Source organism: Elaeis guineensis, chromosome 11 (genome assembly GCF_000442705.2).
Source record: "Elaeis guineensis isolate ETL-2024a chromosome 11, EG11, whole genome shotgun sequence".
Taxonomy (NCBI): domain Eukaryota; kingdom Viridiplantae; phylum Streptophyta; class Magnoliopsida; order Arecales; family Arecaceae; genus Elaeis; species Elaeis guineensis.
Window position 1 is genome coordinate 104,225,627 of NC_026003.2, and position 19,105 is coordinate 104,244,731.

At 39.5% G+C, this 19,105-nt stretch overlaps 1 pseudogene; it reads left to right on the forward strand.

Annotated features, from left to right (window-relative positions):
* Nucleotides 1–18,635, forward strand: part of LOC105053639 (myosin-8-like) — a 69,053-nt pseudogene extending 50,418 nt beyond the window's left edge.
* The last annotated feature ends 470 nt before the right edge of the window (nt 18,636–19,105 follow it).

Sequence of the window (19,105 nt, forward strand, 5' to 3'; positions counted from 1 at the left end):
CCAAGCTCCTTAGCGACCCTCAATCCTGCGATTAGAGCTTCATATTCTGCTCCATTGTTTGTTACGGGGAATCCGAAACGCAGAGCGTACTCCGCAACGACTCCCTCCGGGCTGGTCAAGATCAGGCCTGCACCAGCGCCCGCCATGTTGGAAGATCCGTCCACGTGGAGGGTCCAAAAGCCATCGAAGGAACTGGCTTCTTCATCGGAGGAGTCCGGTTGAGTCTTCAGGTCGTCAATTTTGCTTTGCTCAGGTTCGGCCTCCTCAGGGACGGTGCATTCTACTATGAAATCTGCCAATACCTGGGCCTTTATTGCCGGCCTAGGCTGGTAGTTGATGTCGAATTCTGTGAGCTCGATTGCCCATTTCGCCATTCTCCCAGAAATATCAGCTCGGTGCAAAACCGCTTTGATCGGTTGGTCGGTGAGCAACGTCACCGTGTGCCCTTGAAAGTAAGGTCGGAGTCTCCGAGCTGCAATCAACAAAGCGTAGGTCAGTTTCTCTAATTTAGTGTACCTGGTCTCGGCGTCCCTTAGCACGCGGCTAATGTAGTAGACCGGCCGCTGTATTTTTATTTCTTCCTTGACAAGGACTGCCGCGAGGGATGTGGGAGAGACTGCCAGGTACAAAAATAACTCCTCCCCAGGTTCGGGCTTTGCCAGTAGTGGAGGTGAGCTAAGGTAGCTCTTTAATTCCTCGAATGCCTGTTGACATTCAGGGGTCCAACAGAAGTTCTTCGGTTGTTTGAGGGTTTGGAAGAAGGGCAAACATCGCTCAGCCGACCTCGCGACAAAGCGATTAAGAGCTGCGATCCTCCCAGTGAGGCACGAACCTCCTTGATCGACCGCGGGGCGGCCATCTCCTGGATGGCGCGAATTTTCTCCGGATTGGCCTCAATCCCACGCCCCGACACCATGAAGCCCAGGAACTTTCCTGAGGTTACCCCAAAAGCACATTTGGTCGGGTTCAGCTTCATTCTGTATTTTCGAAGAGCGCCAAAAGCTTCCTCGAGGTCGGCAACATGATTTCCGGAAGATCTACTTTTCACGAGCATATCGTCCACGTACACCTCCATGTTTCGGCCGATTTGTTCTTTGAAGATTTTGTTTACCAACCGCTGATAGGTTGCGCCTGCGTTCTTGAGGCCGAACGGCATAACCCTGTAGCAGTAAAGGCCGCGACTAGTGATAAAAGCAGTCTTTTCTTCATCTTCCGATGCCATCCTAATCTGGTTATAGCCGGAGAATGCGTCCATAAAAGTGAGAAGCTCGTGGCCCGAGGTAGCGTCCACCAGTTGGTCGATCCTGGGCAGGGGGTAGCTGTCCTTTGGGCAAGCTTTATTCAGCTTTTTGAAGTCGATACACATCCTCCACTTGCCGTTTGCCTTCTTGACCAAGACAACATTGGAGATCCACTCTGGATAATTGACCTCCTTGATGAATCCGGCCTTGAGAAGTTTATCCACTTCCTCGGCTATCGCCTTCTGCCTCTCTGGGGCATGACTCCGGATTTTTTCTTTTGTTGGCCGATGTTTAGGGTCGACCGCCAGATGATGTTCCATGACCTCTGTTTCGATCCCCGGCATGTCTGCCGGGACCCATGCGAAAACGTCCGCATTTCTTCGGAGAAAGTCCACGAGATGCGTCCGCACCTCCTCCTTCAGGTTGGAGCCAATCAACACCACGTGCTCCGCGTTCCCATCATTCAAAGGAATTGGTATCAGGTCCTCGATCGGGCCGCCCCTCTCTTCAGTGAGGTCGTCGCGCGCATCCAACCCGTCGACTGGACAAAGATCCGCTTGATCGCTTCTTTGCAAGGCAATATTGTAGCAGTGCCTGGCCAGCGCCTGGTCTCCCCGAACTTCTCCAATCCCCTTGTCAGTGGGGAACTTCAACTTCAAATGATAGGTTGAAACAACGGCTCTGAGGGCATTGAGGCCGGGACGGCCAAGAATTGCATTGTAGGCAGATGGCGCTTTTACCACCAGGAAATTCACCAGAGCCCTGGACTGCTTTGGATGCTGACCCGCGGTCACAGTTAGAGCTATCGTTCCTTCCGTAGGAACGGCGTCACCAGTAAACCCTATCAAGGGGGAGCACATCGGCCTTAGATGACCGCCAAGAGTGGTCATTCTTGAAAAGGCGTTGTAGAACAAGATGTCAGCCGAACTTCCGTTGTCGACGAGAACGCGACGGACATCATAATTTGCTATGTTCAAGGAAACTACGACCGCGTCGTTGTGAGGGAATTGGACTCCCTGGGCGTCTTCTTCAGTGAAGGCTATGGGTTCCTCGACTTTTTGCCGCTTGGGGGGTGCAGCTGAATCGCCGATCGCCTCTTGCTGGGATTCCCCCGAGACGACATTAACGGAATCCCGCGGAGACTGGTCGCCCGACCACCTTTTATCGGCGGTCATAGCCAGAGGTAGTTGTGTAGAAACCCCGCGAGAAGGCATCGGACAGGGAAAGGAGGCTTGGGTGCCGGAAAGGATGGCCGGAAGCGGATCCGTTGAGCGCTCCTTTAAGAACAAGGGTGCTGCGAAGGTTCACCCCTTCCTCTAGCGCCAATCCTGTTGGTGCAAAAATCCGCCTGCGCCGGAGAAGCTGGAGTTGAGGAGGCCGCGGTCGCCGCCGGGACCTGCAAGGGAAGTCTAAACCGGAGGTGGGGTTGCTCCGGCAAGACCCTTCGACGCTCAAGTCAGTTCTCTGCCTCAACAAGAATGGAGTGCTCAAACGGAGAATTTAGCAGAGTTACGAGATAAGAGAAATGAGCTTAAAAAATAACGTATCTGAGTCCCCCCTTTTTATAGGCGGAGGAGGCAGCGGACTGATGGCGACGTATGTAACCGTCTGGTAGTGGGCCGCCCACGGTCAGGGAAATTAATTGTGGAGAGTGGTGGGGTAGACTCGTGGCTGTTGTCATAGTCTGCCACGTATGGCCTGTTGCGGATAGTGGGGCGGCGTCCGTTGCCGCTAGCTGTCAGTGAGTAGTGGGATCGTGCAGCACCTGCCGCAGGGAGTGGGACAGAATCGTGGCCGTTTGCTACAGCCTGTCAGGGAGTAATGGGTCCGTTGCTGGAGCCGCGTAGAATCAGCTGTAGGACCTGGAACAGGATCATGATTGTTGTCGCGATCTGCCGAGGGGGTGCGGATATGTCGATTGAGGTTCGGCCGCGGTTGAAGTCCGGCCTCCGTAGGAGCCCGGGTGGAACCGCTCCGATGTCGAAGGTGGAGCCCGGCTCCCGTAGGAGTCCGGGCGGAGCCGTTCTGGTGTCGGAGGTGGAGCCCGGCTCCCGTAGGAGTTCGGGCGGAGCCGTTCTGATGTCGGAGGTGGAGCCCGGCTCCAGTAGGAGTCCGGGCGGAGCCGTTCTGATGTCGGAGGTGGAGCCCGGCTCCCGTAGGAGTCCGGGCGGAGCCGTTCTGATGTCGGAGGTGGAGCCCGGCTCCCGTAGGAGTCCGGGCGGAGCCGTTCTGGTGTCGGAGGTGGAGCCCGGCTCCCGTAGGAGTCCGGGCGGAGCCGTTCTGATGTCGGAGGTGGAGCCCGGCTCCCGTAGGAGTCCGGGCGGAGCCGTTCTGATGTCGGAGGCGGAGCCCGGCTCCCGTAGGAGTCCGGGCGGAGCAGCGCTTGCTGATGGCGGTGGAGCCTGGCTCCCGTAGGAGTCCGGGCGGAGCTGTGCTGATGTCGAAGATGGAGCCCGGCTCCCGTAGGAGTCCGGGCGGAGCTGCACTTGCTGATGGCGGTGGAGCCCGGCTCCCGTAGGAGTCCGGGCGGAGCTGTTCTGGTGGGAATTTCGGCCGCGGGTATTTTATACCCAACAGTGCTAAATAAGGAAAGAGTGCAATACACTAGGTGGCCTAGGGATTAGATGGAGAGATACAAGGAGGTTTTGTGGGAGCAACTTTAGAAAGATTGTTGGTAGCTGAAATGGTATAATTAACTCTAGTTGGATCCACTAAGAGTGAGATACATCATTACTGAATAATGTGGGCAGTCACCTTAATGAATGCCCTTGATGCATCCATTAACATTTTCCATTTTTCTAATCAGGTTACTAAGCAAATATATTTAATATCACTTTGATTTAGTTTTTCAATTAAATGCTTAATTTTCAACTATGCATCTAACTGGATTAAATAGCAACTTAAATATCTAATTGAGAAAAATGCTAAACATCACTGCTCCATTCCCTGCTGCTGATGTAGTGGTCAACATGTGCTGATGTGGAATTTTGGAAAGGGCTCAGCCCCAAGTAAAACTAACTTATCCGCTTGTGTTGCACCAATTCTTGACTTCCCCATATGACCTGGGAACCAAGCAGGGAATGAAATGGTGATAGGTAGGGATAACTGATACCATTTAAATGGATGTTTAAATGGTCTGTTAAAGAGAAACCACTTCAAAAAGTCACTGGTAATTATTTATGCATGCGTCAACTATGTATTTTGTAGGCTATTCTGGTAGTTTGACATTCTCTTCAGCATTGAAGGCAAATAAACTTGGGATAGAATATTATTATCTTGTACTGTACTAAAATGCTTGGTGCTTGGGTTTTCAACGCACTCTCTCTCTCTCTCACACGCACAAACACACATTTATTGCCTGTGTTGTTTTAGTCATGGGTCGTTGATAGGCTTGTAGCTGTCTTTTGTATGTATGGGCAATGAGTTTCAGAATGAATTATTGCTATCCTCTATCGGGGTAGATTTTTTGGTAATGTGGTTTCCGATGCTGATCTTTCCTGTTCTTTCACATTGTTATTTTTTTGTGTTTTGTTGGCGGGTACTGTTCTTGTTATGTTGTTTTTCTCTCACCAAACCCCCTATTACAATTTGCAGGCTTTCGTGAGTTCTCTCTTGAGACTAAGATTCAAGAAACTGAGAAGAAGTATGAAGAAACAAGCAGAACTAGTGAGGAAAGGCTGAAGAAAGTGGTGGAGGCAGAGTCAAAGATAATTGAACTTAGCAATTCAATGCAGAGGTTCTTGTAGTTTCTGCAACTCTGTATTTCAGAATATCAATATTTTATATGATAGGATGATAGTTTCCTAGCTTCTTTGATCAATATGCGATCCATCATTTTTGGATATTTTGAATGTGTATTTTCTTGAAGCAGGCTTCAAGAGAAGCTGTCTAACATGGAATCTGAGAAACAGGTTCTACGGCAGCAGGCCTTATTGAAGTAGCCTGTAAAAAGCTTATCCAAACATCTATCAATTCCTATCCACCATCAAAACATGTGCTTGTGAATTATAAACTATTGCTAACATTATTTTCTTTATTTGAATTCTATTTTCCTTTGTTTCTTACGTACTATTTTTGACTTGCAGAATTTGGATAATGGTCAGCATGATATTGAAGAGCCCAAGGTCTGAAACATATATCTAGGATGATATTTCATCTTGTTTGTTGTTATTTTGCTCTTGTATCATCATCATCGTTAATTTTTGGCAGGAACATCAAAGTGCACCTCCAGCTAGTAAGGATTATGTCAACTCTGATCATAAACTAAGGAGATCTTTTACTGAGAGACACAATGTATATTTCAGGTATTTACAAAATGAAATATTATTGATTTCTGTGCATTATGATGTTCATAAAAATGATCAATTTTGATGCCAAGTTTTTTCTCATGCAGGATGATGTTGATGCCCTTGTCAATTGTGTAGTTCAGAATATTGGTTTTAGTCAAGGGAAGCCAGTGGCTGCATTAACCATGTACAAATTTCTTCTTCATTGGAAGTCATTTCAAGCAGAAAAAACAAGTGTTTTTGACCAACTAATTCAGATGATTGGTTCTGAAATCGAGGTATCTGCTGCTCATCCACTAAAAATATGTCTTTGTGGTAACTAATAATTATATGCTCCATAAACATCCTTATATTGGAATATTTGTGGAAATTTAGATTTTTATGTACCGAAGAATTAGGCATATGTTTGTTATATAGCTTTGTCAAGAAAGCCAAACAGAGACAAAATTAAGGTATTGTAACAACAGTTGACATCCACTTGAGAACAGATGATGCATCAGAAGCTAAAAATAAAATACAGGAGCATGGCTAACTTGGATTATAATGGGAGTACCCAAGCACAGTGGGAAAATAACATGAGGATGCCTAGCAGAACCAACTCACCCTGCATTCATTATGAAGCAGACCTGTGTGTCACTGCAAGCTGTCTTCTCGTTGATTAGAAGATAACAACTCTAGCATGCCTAGACATCAGTAACTTGTGGACTCTTCATGCTCAAGTTTAATGTGTCATGTATGGAAGCATTGTATAATGCATGTCCATGAAAGAAAGAATGATGAAAAGTCATACAGTTTATCAACATCGAATATCTTTTAGTGTAATTCCAAAGAAGCATGGTGCTTAAACATCACAGATCTCCTTCTTTCACATATTGTTATTTAATTCAAAATCTCATGTCTGCATTTTTCTTTACTATCACCAAATTTCGTGTTTGGCAATTGTTTTTGTCTGCTTTCAGTACTGATGGATGTAATTTTCTAGCCAGCAAAGTTAAATATATGGATTGTGAGAGCGTGATAATTCTTGCAACTTGATTTTATGTTTAGCCTCCATTTGGTGGATTGCAATTTCCTCATCTCATTTGTTTTCTGTAGTTTACTGTTTCAATCATTCTGACAAAAATTCACATTGCAGAATAATGAGAGTAATGACCGTTTAGCTTGCTGGCTACCAAATACGTCTACTCTTTTACTTTTGCTTCAAAGGAGTCTAAAAGCATCCGGTTCTATTCCCCATCAGAAACGACCCCCTCCAACCTCATTGTTCGGAAGAATAACACAAGTATGCGATTACATTCAATTTTCTTTATCTTCCTTTGGGATGCATGGTTAGTGCAGTCAGGCTTAGCCTGGTCACAAATTGAATGAACACCACTTTTTTACATATTTAATATGGCTTTTTCTTTAGGGACTGCGCTTCTCTGAGAACCTTGCTGTTGATGGACTGAATGTTGTACGGGAAGTTGAGGCCAAGTACCCTGCCTTGCTTTTCAAGCAGCAGCTCGCAGCTTATGTGGAGAAAATATATGGAATTATTCGTGATTATATGAAGAAAGGCTTGACTTCCTTGCTTTCTTAGTGGATCCAGGTAAGATGACAGACCGATTATCAATTGCTTGTTTCGATCATTCATCATGTCCTGTTTTGTCCATGATATCAAGCTAATGCAAGAATTCTATTTTGATTATTAGTAAATAATTTGAGAATGTGACTATTCTGGAGCAATTTATCTGGAGTTGATTCCATGGATGCATATGCATTTATAGTTTCAATAGATTGCTCAAACTTTGATAGTTTACTGAACTTGGTATGGGTCTCTTTCTTCTTTTGTTCCTTTTTTAGTTTCTTCTTTTTAAGTGAATATCATGAATATTTTATCAAGTGGAGGTAATCGCATTACAATCATAAGAGAAACCAATGAGGCAATGAGCAATGAAGCTCTAATGACATATAGAAAGGTAATTGTTAATAAAGAGGCTACAACCCTTGACCCCATCTCACAAGTTTGCTTGTTAATTCTTTTGTGACCGTAAAATCCAGAGAAAATAATAGCATACTTGCTTACATAATTCCTCCTAATTCCATTAAGGACAATGTTTGTAGATCTCTCCTCCTCTATGAGCTCTAGTAGTGGTACAAAGCAAGATTTTAAATCTCGTGGAACAGAAGTGTCCTGTCATCTCTGTGGAACAGGATGCCTCACTGTCCTATCTTGTCTCAATAGTGGTTCTAGTCATACATGCTGGTAGATATCCTCATCTCTCTCTCCTTCTCTCTATCTCCCCTCCCTCTTATTTCCTTTCTTTCTTTCTTTCTTTTCCCTTTCTTCTTTTCTTTCTTTTTTCTACCTTCCTTTCTTTTCTTTCCCTTTTTTCCTTATCCCTTCTATTTTTTCTTTTTTCCTTTTCTTCTTCTTTCTCTTTTCTTTCTTCTTTCTTTCCATCCTTTCTTTTCTTATTCCTTCATTTCTTTCTTTCACTTTTTTCTTATTCTTTCCTTTCATTGTTTCTCTTTTTTCATCTTCCTTTCTTTCCTCTTTTTTTCTCTCTCCCCACATGGATGGGTTTTGAAGTCCCGACCCTATCCTGATCCTATTTTCTCATAAGAATGGGATGGGATGACTTGGATGCCCCCAGTCCTGTCTGGACATAGAATCTTGATACAAAGAACTCCTTTCTATTATTATCTTGTGTTGGATGTGAATTACCAAATATGAGAATGGGTTGGAATGAGAACCTAATACCCATTTCCACCTCCAAATCCTGCAAATCAAACATGGCCAAGCTGTATGAGAATCATTTTGATGGGTACCAGATTCTTATGAAAAGAGGTAAAACCCTATCATGGTGGGGCTTAGGTATTGTTTTCCTAGTGTCAAATAATTGTTTGAGTAACAATAAAGAGGTTTTCTCAAAAATTAGATTGTTAGTATAAATTATATATTTGAAAATATATTATAGTATCATGTTATTATACTTATTATGATTATTATAGTATTATAATTATATTATTATATATTATAATTATCTAGTTATTTTTATAATCATAATAAAACTATTAATATATAATGCAATATTATACTTAGGGGTGGCGATTAGGTAATATCGTGTCCGGTCAAGTCAGATGTAGGTAGGGTCAAGTACCTATCAACCCAAACTTGACCCCTTTTTTGAATGGATTAGAAATCCAAATATGAACATAAAATTTTTATTATATAGGTAACTTAACCCGACCCTACATAACCTATTTAAGAAACAGGTTGAATCAGGTACAATGAGTTTCAGTGGCTTAAACATGTCTTAAATAGGATAACAAGTACTTAAATGGCTCAGGTCATGACTTGACCCAAGTATTAAATGCATCAAGATCCTAAACTTGAACTCAGCCTATAGTCGCTTGGCTCTGATAGTGTCGTGTCGAGAGATCAGCCAGGTATCTCAGTTGGTGGAGGCTGCTCTCCGTGATGGTCGGACTTGCAAGAAAAGCCTGCTCATTGAAGCGTACCCAGTAGAGGACCCTTTGACGCCTAAGTTAGCTGGAGTCTAGGAAATAGATGAAGGAAAAAAGAGACGAGAAGGAGTAGGAGGAGAGCTCTAGGTCTTCTCTTAGACTTGCCTCTCTTGGCCTTACTTGAGGGTCCCCTTTTTTACCTCTTTATATAGAGATAGAGATGTCGGTTGCTGCGTGGGGTTCATGTAGGCCGCCAGAGGCCTAGTAAGCGATGATTTGATGAGCCACTGGAGTCTGCCAGATCCTGTGGCACCATGATCTGATAGGTTGTCGTGTCGCTCACTGCCCCATATTCAGGATTGTTAGTTGTGGGTGCAGGTAGCCAGTTGTGCCCACTGGTTGGGTTTATTAGTTGTGGGTGTCAGTCGTAGATTATGCCCATGCCTGAAAGGTTGTCGAAGGGTTTCAGGGTTCATGCATACGTCCGAGCAGCTCAGTGACCTGACTTCGAGATAGGGCCAAGACCTCACTTCGGATGTATTGACGTTCACCTGATGCAGGAGATATCACCCTCTTATCATCCATCGGGGCCTGATCTCAGGGTCGATAAGAGGTTGAGATCAAGGTCAGGCATAGGCCGATGCTTTAGTGCCATCAGGCCTTGGGCGCCTAGGCATTTCTCTGAGATCTTGGTGCGGTCTTACCTGGCTTGGATGTTGATGGGCAATCGGCCATGACCCAGGGGAAGAAGTTGGGGTCTGATAATCAGGTAGTCCCCGTAACATGGCCCATTTAATAAATGGGTTAGGTCAAGTTTGACCTATTACGACCTAGATGTTTATGCCAAACCTTTACTTGCTTAGAGCGGGTTGGATCATAAATTGTCACCCCTAATTATTTTGGTAGTTTGGTATCATATTTACAATATCGATATTATTAATAGAATAATATAATATAATATTGATATCATATTTTATATTAATATTATAGTATTAAGTATCAACATTACAGTATATTAAGTCATATATTGAATCCTTTTATCTTAACTTTATTCATAATTTTATATTAATATTACGATATTAGTAATATTAATGTTGATATCTTAAGTTATTTCTGATGTTACAGTATAATAATATAATATATTATAATAATATCAATGTGTTAGCAATAATATATAATTCTATATGCGACAAAGTTTCCTTTATTTCCTCAGGAGTGCTTGGACTTATCCAAACACAGGAATTGGAAGCAGTCATTACTGATTATTCCTAGTAACAAATATCCTAGAAATGGGAAACCTATTATTGATTATCAATCTTGACAACAAAACTTGGCCTTAAAGGTTTGTACCATAGTTCGTCGTACCGGGCCGAACGAGCCGGACCGGTCCCTTACCGGTTCGGTTCGAGCCTGTTTTTCGGAAAAGGACCCCGAACTGCACCGAAACCGCCCGGTTCGGTGCGGTTCGGGCCCATACCGCCCAGAATCGGGCGGTATGGCTCGGTTCAGGGTGAACCGAACCGTACCGCCCAAGGGAGGGGGAGGGGGGAAGGTGGGGGCCTTTTCACGTGGTTGGGGGGAGGAAGGGGGGAGAGAAATGGGCGTGGCCCACTTCACATGGGGGGGAGGGTCTGGTGCTTTAATAAGCACCAGACCTTCGGTGTTCTTTGAGAGTTCTCAGAGAACACCCATGCCGTGGGCAACTTAATCATTGAAATCTCCAAAAAATTAGAAAAGAAGGCAAATTTTCGTGAAATTGGAGGAGTGATTTGAGAAGAGACTGATCTTTGGCCGAAGGTAAGATAATCTGTTATTTTATCAGTAAATATTTTTTTTGTTTTTGTTGTTAGAAATAGGATAAAAATGAGGTAAAATAAAAATAAGAGAAAATCATGCCAAAATCTTATGATTTTGGTATGATTTAATTATATGTGATAGATCTTTGGAAGATCTACACGATGATACCAAAATTGTTAATTTTTGTTAATTATATATTTTTTAAATATTTTTAAATATTTATTTATTTAAAAATTAAAAAAATTAAATTTTAGGGAAAAAAATTAGAGTTTGGGAATCAAGTTTAGAATGATTCAAGCTACTTAAATCTAATTTCAAATTTTTTTCAAATATTTGAAATTAAAAAATTATTTTTTTAATTATTTAAATTAAAAAATTTAATTATAAAATAAAAAATATATAAAAATAGTGTTATATTTTAGTTAATTTAAAAATATTATTTGAAGCATATAACATATTTATTTTGAATTTATAAGTTTTAAAATAATTATTAAAATTATTTTAAAATTATATATAATTATTTTAATTATCATTAAACTATCGTGTTTTATTATATTTACATATATTTTAATTATATATATATACTGCAGACGATCTTGCATGTGAAGAAGGGTCCATGGATGTATCCGGATCATCCTCGCATTATGGATCCTATTATCATAGCCACCTTATGATCCATATGTATATGGTGCATCCGAGGCATCATCTTCTAGTGGTTACTACCCTATGCAGTCTGGAACATCTTACGGATCAGATTTTGCTACTGGCATATTTGGATAAACTCCTCCACAACCGTACCTTCATCTCAAGAATACTTCTCAGAGTCAGAATTTTAGCGAGAGGTCTGAGATGTCTTACAATCCAGAGAGGATGCCTTATGGGATGATGAATATTCGAGAGTACGGTGCAGCTTGGCTAGAGGGTTGGACTAATATCCCTTCAGACTATGTTGATGATACAGACATCTACGAGCGTCACAGATACTCAACAAGAAATTAAATGCAGAGTACATCTTAAGGTTCGTATATCAGTTATTGCGCTTTGTACTTAAATATTTAGATACATTTTAATGCGTATTTTATATATTTTTTCTTTAGTTTTAAGATGATATAGTTGAAATATAATGTAAATAAATATATGTTTGAAATTTTGGATCAAGAGTCTTTGTACCGCAACCTAACTCCAAATTGAACCCAAATATGTCAATAATATGCAATATAATGCCATATTGAAGTTGTATTTATCAATTATTAACTTCAAAAATTCAAAAAAAAAAATAAAAATCGAAAAAAATATAATGTACTGGTATCGGACCGGTACGCCTAGGCGTACTGTATGTCGGTACGGTACGGTACCGGTACCGTACCATACCGGTTCGGTATCGGTACAGCGAACCTTGGTTTGTACTGTGTATTCCAATACTGGTGCATCAATATACATATATGCTTTTAAGATTTCTATCTGTGCTTGAGTTTAGTTGTCCAAATGTTTCCATGCATACCATGCTACAAGCATCTCTCAACTCTTAAAAATTGTTGGGTCCCCTATGAAATAGACAATCATCAATATTCAATGTCAGAAACATGGTATTTGCTAGCTCAAGATTTGAAATTTTGCTTAGATCAAGCCAAAACCCTCCTTATTTTGGGGTTTTGACCTATTTCGATGAGTTTAGACTGAAGCCCATTGATTTCAGTCAGTTTTGTGCAGTTTCTGTCCATGCTTTTGATATTTAATATCTGAAAACATCAGGGCATAGGTTGTGTTTAGAAGTAGAATAAGTTAATTTGAAGTAAATGGGTTAACTTACTCCTCTTCACCTCGGAACAAATCACTTGAAAAAATTAAGTGGTTAAATATGTTTGGAAGGAAAAAATTTCTGTACCAACTTTTCAGAAATACTCTTTTTGCCCTTTTGAAAAGTTGTTTAATCCAAGTGCTTGAACGAGTGCTTGGCTTAAAAAGGGCAGAATAATTAGGCTAAATAACTTTTGCTTTCTCTTATTCCACTTCCAAACAGCTTTAATAGGCAGAGGTTAGAGAGGTTCTTCTTACAAAATTGTAACAACTGAAGATGAGAAAATTCTCAAATTAGTTTTAACAATTAAATCAAAGCACCATATACACAATAACGAGAATTTTTTTGAATAAATAAATATATAACAATATGAAATTAGTGCAGTGGTCACAATCTTGAAAACATAACAAGGAAATGATTTTTGCATGTTCTTCTCAAAATTGGAAGATTTTAGAACATAAGGCACTGAAAGCTTTCATAAGTGGTGGAACTTTAATAATTAAATCCTTTATATGATCACAATGCAATTATTGCTATAGAATTTTATTTGAATAATGTATTTGATACTAACATCAGGATGATACTATTGAAGCTATACAATAAAAGCATCCTTTTAACGCAAAATACTTAAAAGTAGTCTATCATAACTTATTTCGGCTTCATTTTATTTTTCTCCTATTATTCCAGTTTTTATTTTGAATATTTTCTCATTCATTTTACTGGAACTCCATAACCTAGAATAATTGCCAAAATTGGATCTCTACAGGCCTGACCTAAGGCAAAACCATGACCAAAATTCAAATTTTGGTCCAATAATGATCCCACATGATTATGGGCGATGTAGTTTCTTGGAGGAGCATTAATCAACATCTCAATATCTCTTATCATATAGTGACAGTTCCATCTATAGTCTCCTGTCAAACAATGGTCTGGACCTGTCCTAATCAACGAACACCTTCTTACCAGGGCCACTTGACATCTTACCATCCTGTTTCCAAAAGATACTTCAGAAAAATATATTTCATTATGTGGAGGTGGGACCACCGTGCACCACAATTCGACATCATGTTCAAACATAGTTTGTCCAAAGATTCGACAAAAATGGAGTTTGAACATATTGCAAATCTGAGGAGCACGTGAAGATTTCCTCAGCCACCGCCACCAAGAACACCAAGTAACATATAGAATTCAACTAATTAACAAAGTATTGTGACTAATCAGTTGCATATAACAGTTAGGTAAACTTTCGAATCTTTCTTTTAATAGTATTGGCTATTTTACTTTTATTTTTGTGATTGTTAGCATTTAGCAATGATTCTGCAGGTGCTTGACATGCAATCGCATTGAAATTTTCCACGTACTTCATTTAATTTCACAAAGTCCTTATTAAGATTGGTAATGGTGCATTTGGATAAGCCATAAAATCATGATATCTTGTGGCCTTAGAAATCACAATTGATTATTTTAGAATTCTGAGCAGTTTACTGTGTAGTAGAAATTCATAAAATCCCATAATCATGGAATTCAGAATGTCTATTTTTAACAAATTTTTCCAAGTTCATGTTGTTTTTTTTTTTTTATAATTCCTGTGATCCTACCATATTTACCATTTTGTATCTTTATGATTTTGACCATCAAACGCCTAATTTTGAGAAAAAGATGAAATCATGATTTGAAAACTTAAAACTTCAAAATGCTGCCTAAGCAAATTATATCATGGCTGAGTGTACAATTACTTTAATTTGGTTGCAAATATGATCCATGAAAGAAGTTCCAAAGTGCCTGTTAATTGCTTCTCAGTGTTTCATGGCATGGTAGTCTGTTGATTACTTGCATTTGACTTTCTTTATGCCTTTTTTCCTTTTGACTTGCTACTTGCTGCACATGCATGCTTACTGGATGGATCTCATCTTATCTGTATTGCTGATTATTTGTTTACAACTCAAGGCACCAAGAATAGCAAAAGCAACCGTGCTCAGATGACGTTCATCTGGGAATTCAACTCAAACTTGTCACTGGCAGAGCATCATTGACAACCTCAGTAATCTTCTCAAGACACTACAGCAAAACTATGTGAGTATTATCTCATCACACTGGAGCAATAAGCATTATATATAAACAGTTAACTGATTTGTGGCTAATGTGTTGACTTTCAGGTGCCTACAATTCTGATTCAGGAACTCTTTACTCAGATTTTCTCATTCATCAATGTTCAACTCTTCAACAGGTGACCATCTGTTTTACTTTGTTTGCTGTTATAATTTGTGGATAATTTGATAGACATGTTCTATTTTCTGCTGCTGCAGTCTTCTCCTGTGCTGTGAATGTTGTTCCTTTAGCAATGGAGAATATATGAAATCTGGTTTGGCTGAATTGGAGCTGTGGTGTGCACAAGCAAACACAGAGGTGATAAACTTAATATAGAGTTTGACATGTATGGGAAGTGTATGTGGTCTAGATAGTGTCGGAATCTTTCAGTCTCATCTTATAATGTCTCACATTACAGTATGTTGGAACATCCTGGGATGAACTTAAGCACATAAGACAAGCTGTGGGTTTCTTGGTAAGAAGTTTTTACTCTGACATTAGAACATATCATTTGTATAGATGTAGTAAACTTTGATGTATTGAGTTCATTGGTACTTGCATTGAAAGTGAACGCATTGCTAACTTGGAATTTTCATATGAGGCCTTCACAATATGCCCATAATTTTGAGCTCATTTGGGACAAATTGGAGACCGGGAGATCATGTCCATGCTAGTTATCCTTTTTTCTCACAGAATCATTTTTATCTGGCTTTATAACATCTTGACATGTTCATTTTGATCTTGGTATGTGATAACTGACTGACTTGCTCAGTGAATTCCTGCAACTGCTATATAAGTTGCTTTACCTCTACTTATCTTAAACTGACTAATGTTACCTTGACACATTAGAAAACTGACTACTCATTTGGAAAGGAAAAACTCTGTTATAAGTCCATAACAAGAACTTCCTTTTCTCATTCATAGTGTAACTAGGAAATAATTTAGTAATGTTATTTAGTAACATTCGTCAGCCAAACTTTTTGTTATGGTGCTAAATATACCATTATGAATCTAAAGGTCTATTGATGGCTCCACTCAAAAAAAGAGAAAAAGATCCATTTATGGGCATTTTGATCAAAAGTAGTCAAGAATTGTGATGAGGATATTTATTTTCAATCAATTAATTTCATTGCATAGATTATTCCAATTATATTGCTCATCCAAAAATGTTGATTGGTTAAATAGGACTTTAGTTTTTTCTGATTTATTGACTGTTGTTTAGTAGGATATATAGCCAATATATCCGCATAGATTAAGAAGCCACTCAAGAATTGTAAGGTCCTATGTAATATTACCTGATTTATTGACTATTGCATCTTTCCACTTCACCAACTGAACTTAGCTTCCGTCTACCATGCTTCATAATCCAGGGTGGATCAAAGTAGGGGCCAGTCCACATACATAAATGAATGGTTATTTGAATCTTGGATATACTATTGCTAAAATGGTATCGTGTACATGCGTTCTAGGAGTTTGTCCAAAAAAAATAAAATAAATTATCTCTGAATAGCATATCCTTTTTTATGATCAGCCATCTAAGAAATTTATCCCAAAATAATGTACATTCATTGGTCAATCATTCTTTACGAAATCACCTAATACTGATCTATTCGTATGAAATTTTGAATCCTTCTGGAAAAGACCTGCCAAAGCTCCAACTCTTCCTTTTCATTCACAAGCTTCAATAAAGAAAATAATCATTTTACTGTTCTTTATAGATAGAACCAGTGACATACATGGTGATGCATTATGTCATGATTTTTGGCTGTCGTGGTAGTTTGATGGTGCTAAATCATGGTTACATATATCACATTATGTCAAGAATCATGTCATGTGTCAATCATGAATTCATTTAGTGCCTGCATCAATCTAGGATATAGATGATTTTATTCAGGATTAACTTCCTAGTTAGTTCCTGACAGACTTGTTCACGAGCTAGACTGCCTGCTCGAGCTGGAACCCTTTTGAGCATTCTCAGGCCAAATATCTAGGCCTGCTGGGCTAGGTTGGACCTGCAAAATAGGCCCATCTAATAACAAGTTGTGCTCGGGCTTGGAAATTAAAGCTTGGCCCGGCCTAGCCTGATCCTTTTTTAAAACATTTGCTTGTGTTTTTTTTTTTTTGTTTATGCTTGATGTGTTTATATATTTAATTGACAATTCTTGTTGATATGTGAAAGTAGTGGGATGATAGAAATGTTGTAGGTTGTTGGCAATAATTATTTATTTCTATTTAGCATTTTTTTAAACATTTTTGGGCATTTTTTTAGTATGTTTTAGAAAAATTAAAAATAATCATGAAGCCGGAGTAAGACTTAGGCTTGGGCCTAGAAGGTAGATCGGGCCTAAGGAAATTGTGTTGACCTTCGGATAAGACCCAGCCTGGCCCATGAATAGGTCTATTCCTGAGTATACCTTGATATACCAGTGAGGAACTGTAAATGGTAAAGATATCTGAAATTGGCTAGCAAGGTTTAATATAAAATATATATCTATATTGTAGATTTCCAAAATATGTAAATGTTCTGCAGAGTTGTCTTGTAGATTATATGATGTGATTACAATTTTAACAATCAAGAATGTTTAGTTAACAATGTATGAACCCATTGTCTATGTCATGATTGTTTTGTCTTCTATGGCAATGTACAGGTAATATTTCAGAAGTATAGGATTTCATATGATGAAATAGTCAATGACCTCTGCCCAGTGAGCTCTCTCTCTCTCTCTCTCTCTCTCTCTCAGTCTCTCTCTATTATACAGGCATGCACACATGCATGCTTATGTGTGTGTGTGCACAATGTACATATGTACTATTTCTTTCTATTCTTTGTGCAGGTCTTGAGTGTCCAGCAGCTTTATAGAATTTGCTCTCAGTATTGCGATGACAAATATAACACTCAAAGTGTGTCATCAAGTGTAAGTGTAAATTCTGCTTCATGCATAAATACAAGAGCCTTCTATCTAGGCACATCACACAACATTGAACTTAGTGAGATTCCCATACTTGTCTGTTTTGTGTTTGGAGTTTGCTTGCAACCTCCATCTATTTTAATTTCGGCATACAGTATTAACTGTATTTGTTGAACAGCATACTTATTCCAGTATCACCAGTATATAAATTCATTATTTGCTCCTCTGTGTCTCTCTACAGGTCCTTTCCAGCATGAGGATACTAATGACAGAGGACTCCAATAATGCTGTTAGTGGTGCCTTTTTGCTGGATGATGATTCCAGGTGGAAAGAAATAAATTATACCTTTACTGTAATTGTGGAATTATTCCATTAAAGCAGTTCATGATTAACTCTGTGTTTGTTCCTGATGCAGCATTCCCTTCTCAGTTGATGACATCTCAAGTTCTGTGCAAGATAAGAGCTTTTCAGACATAAAACCACCACAAGATCTTATCAAGAGCCCAGCCTTCCAATTTTTACTGGAATGAGGTTTGAAAGTCTAGCATTCATTCAGTCTATTGCACTTCTCGGCCTTGTTCCCAAAGCAGATGTTTGTGCCTCTGCTTTATATGTTTGTAAATCCACCATACTTTTTGCAACGTATTTTTTTAATTTTTACACCCTCATTGCTGGGATATAATTATTCTTTGCAATTTGGTGTGCATAATTTCTTAGGTGTTGGTCAATTGGGTTGGGATGAGTTACCTCCCATAGTGTGTGTGTATTTTTGCTACTTTACCAGCAAGTCACATTCTTTATACTCAAACTGGCAGCATTCAGTCTGGTTTTTGGGAATCCATGTTATTCTCCCATTTTTCATTGTATAAAACATGGATTTTGTGTAAAGCATCAGGACTCTAAAAACATATTTTCTATATAGAGGTTATGTTTACTCATGTAGCTAATTTTGAACCTGCTTTTCATTTTTCTTTAAGTGAAAAGTATCTCCAGACTCTCTCAAGCTTACCCAATTTGCATGTGAATCCACTCAACTATGAAAAAAATTGCAGTCAAATCCCTTGTATGTTTGATGCAATGTGATACAGCCATCTTTTAGCCCCTTAACACTGTTGCATAGTGCTTCAAAAGTCAAAATGCTGCTTAGTAATAGAAGCTCTGAAAAAAAAAAAAGAAACTAATCTTTATCTCTATGCCTATTAAACGGTTAGAAGGGAGAAACTTCTATCCTTTCAACATTCAGAAGAAACAAAAAATAAAAAATAAAAAAATCGAGCAGGTCATGTAAGTCGGTTATTGATGATTCATAATATTTTTAATATTTATTTTTCTATTTACAACCCATGCATCTTTAGATTTAAAATTTAAAATCTATTTTTTTAAAATATTAATCAATATTTTCTCACCATTATAGCCATATTAGTGGAGCTGTATTGAAGTCGGCAAGGGCACTCCTATCTCGCCGGGCTCTAGACACCTGGGGCTTTACCTCAAAGACTCGCAGCTAAGACTACCTATGTGGAGGGGAGTTAGATT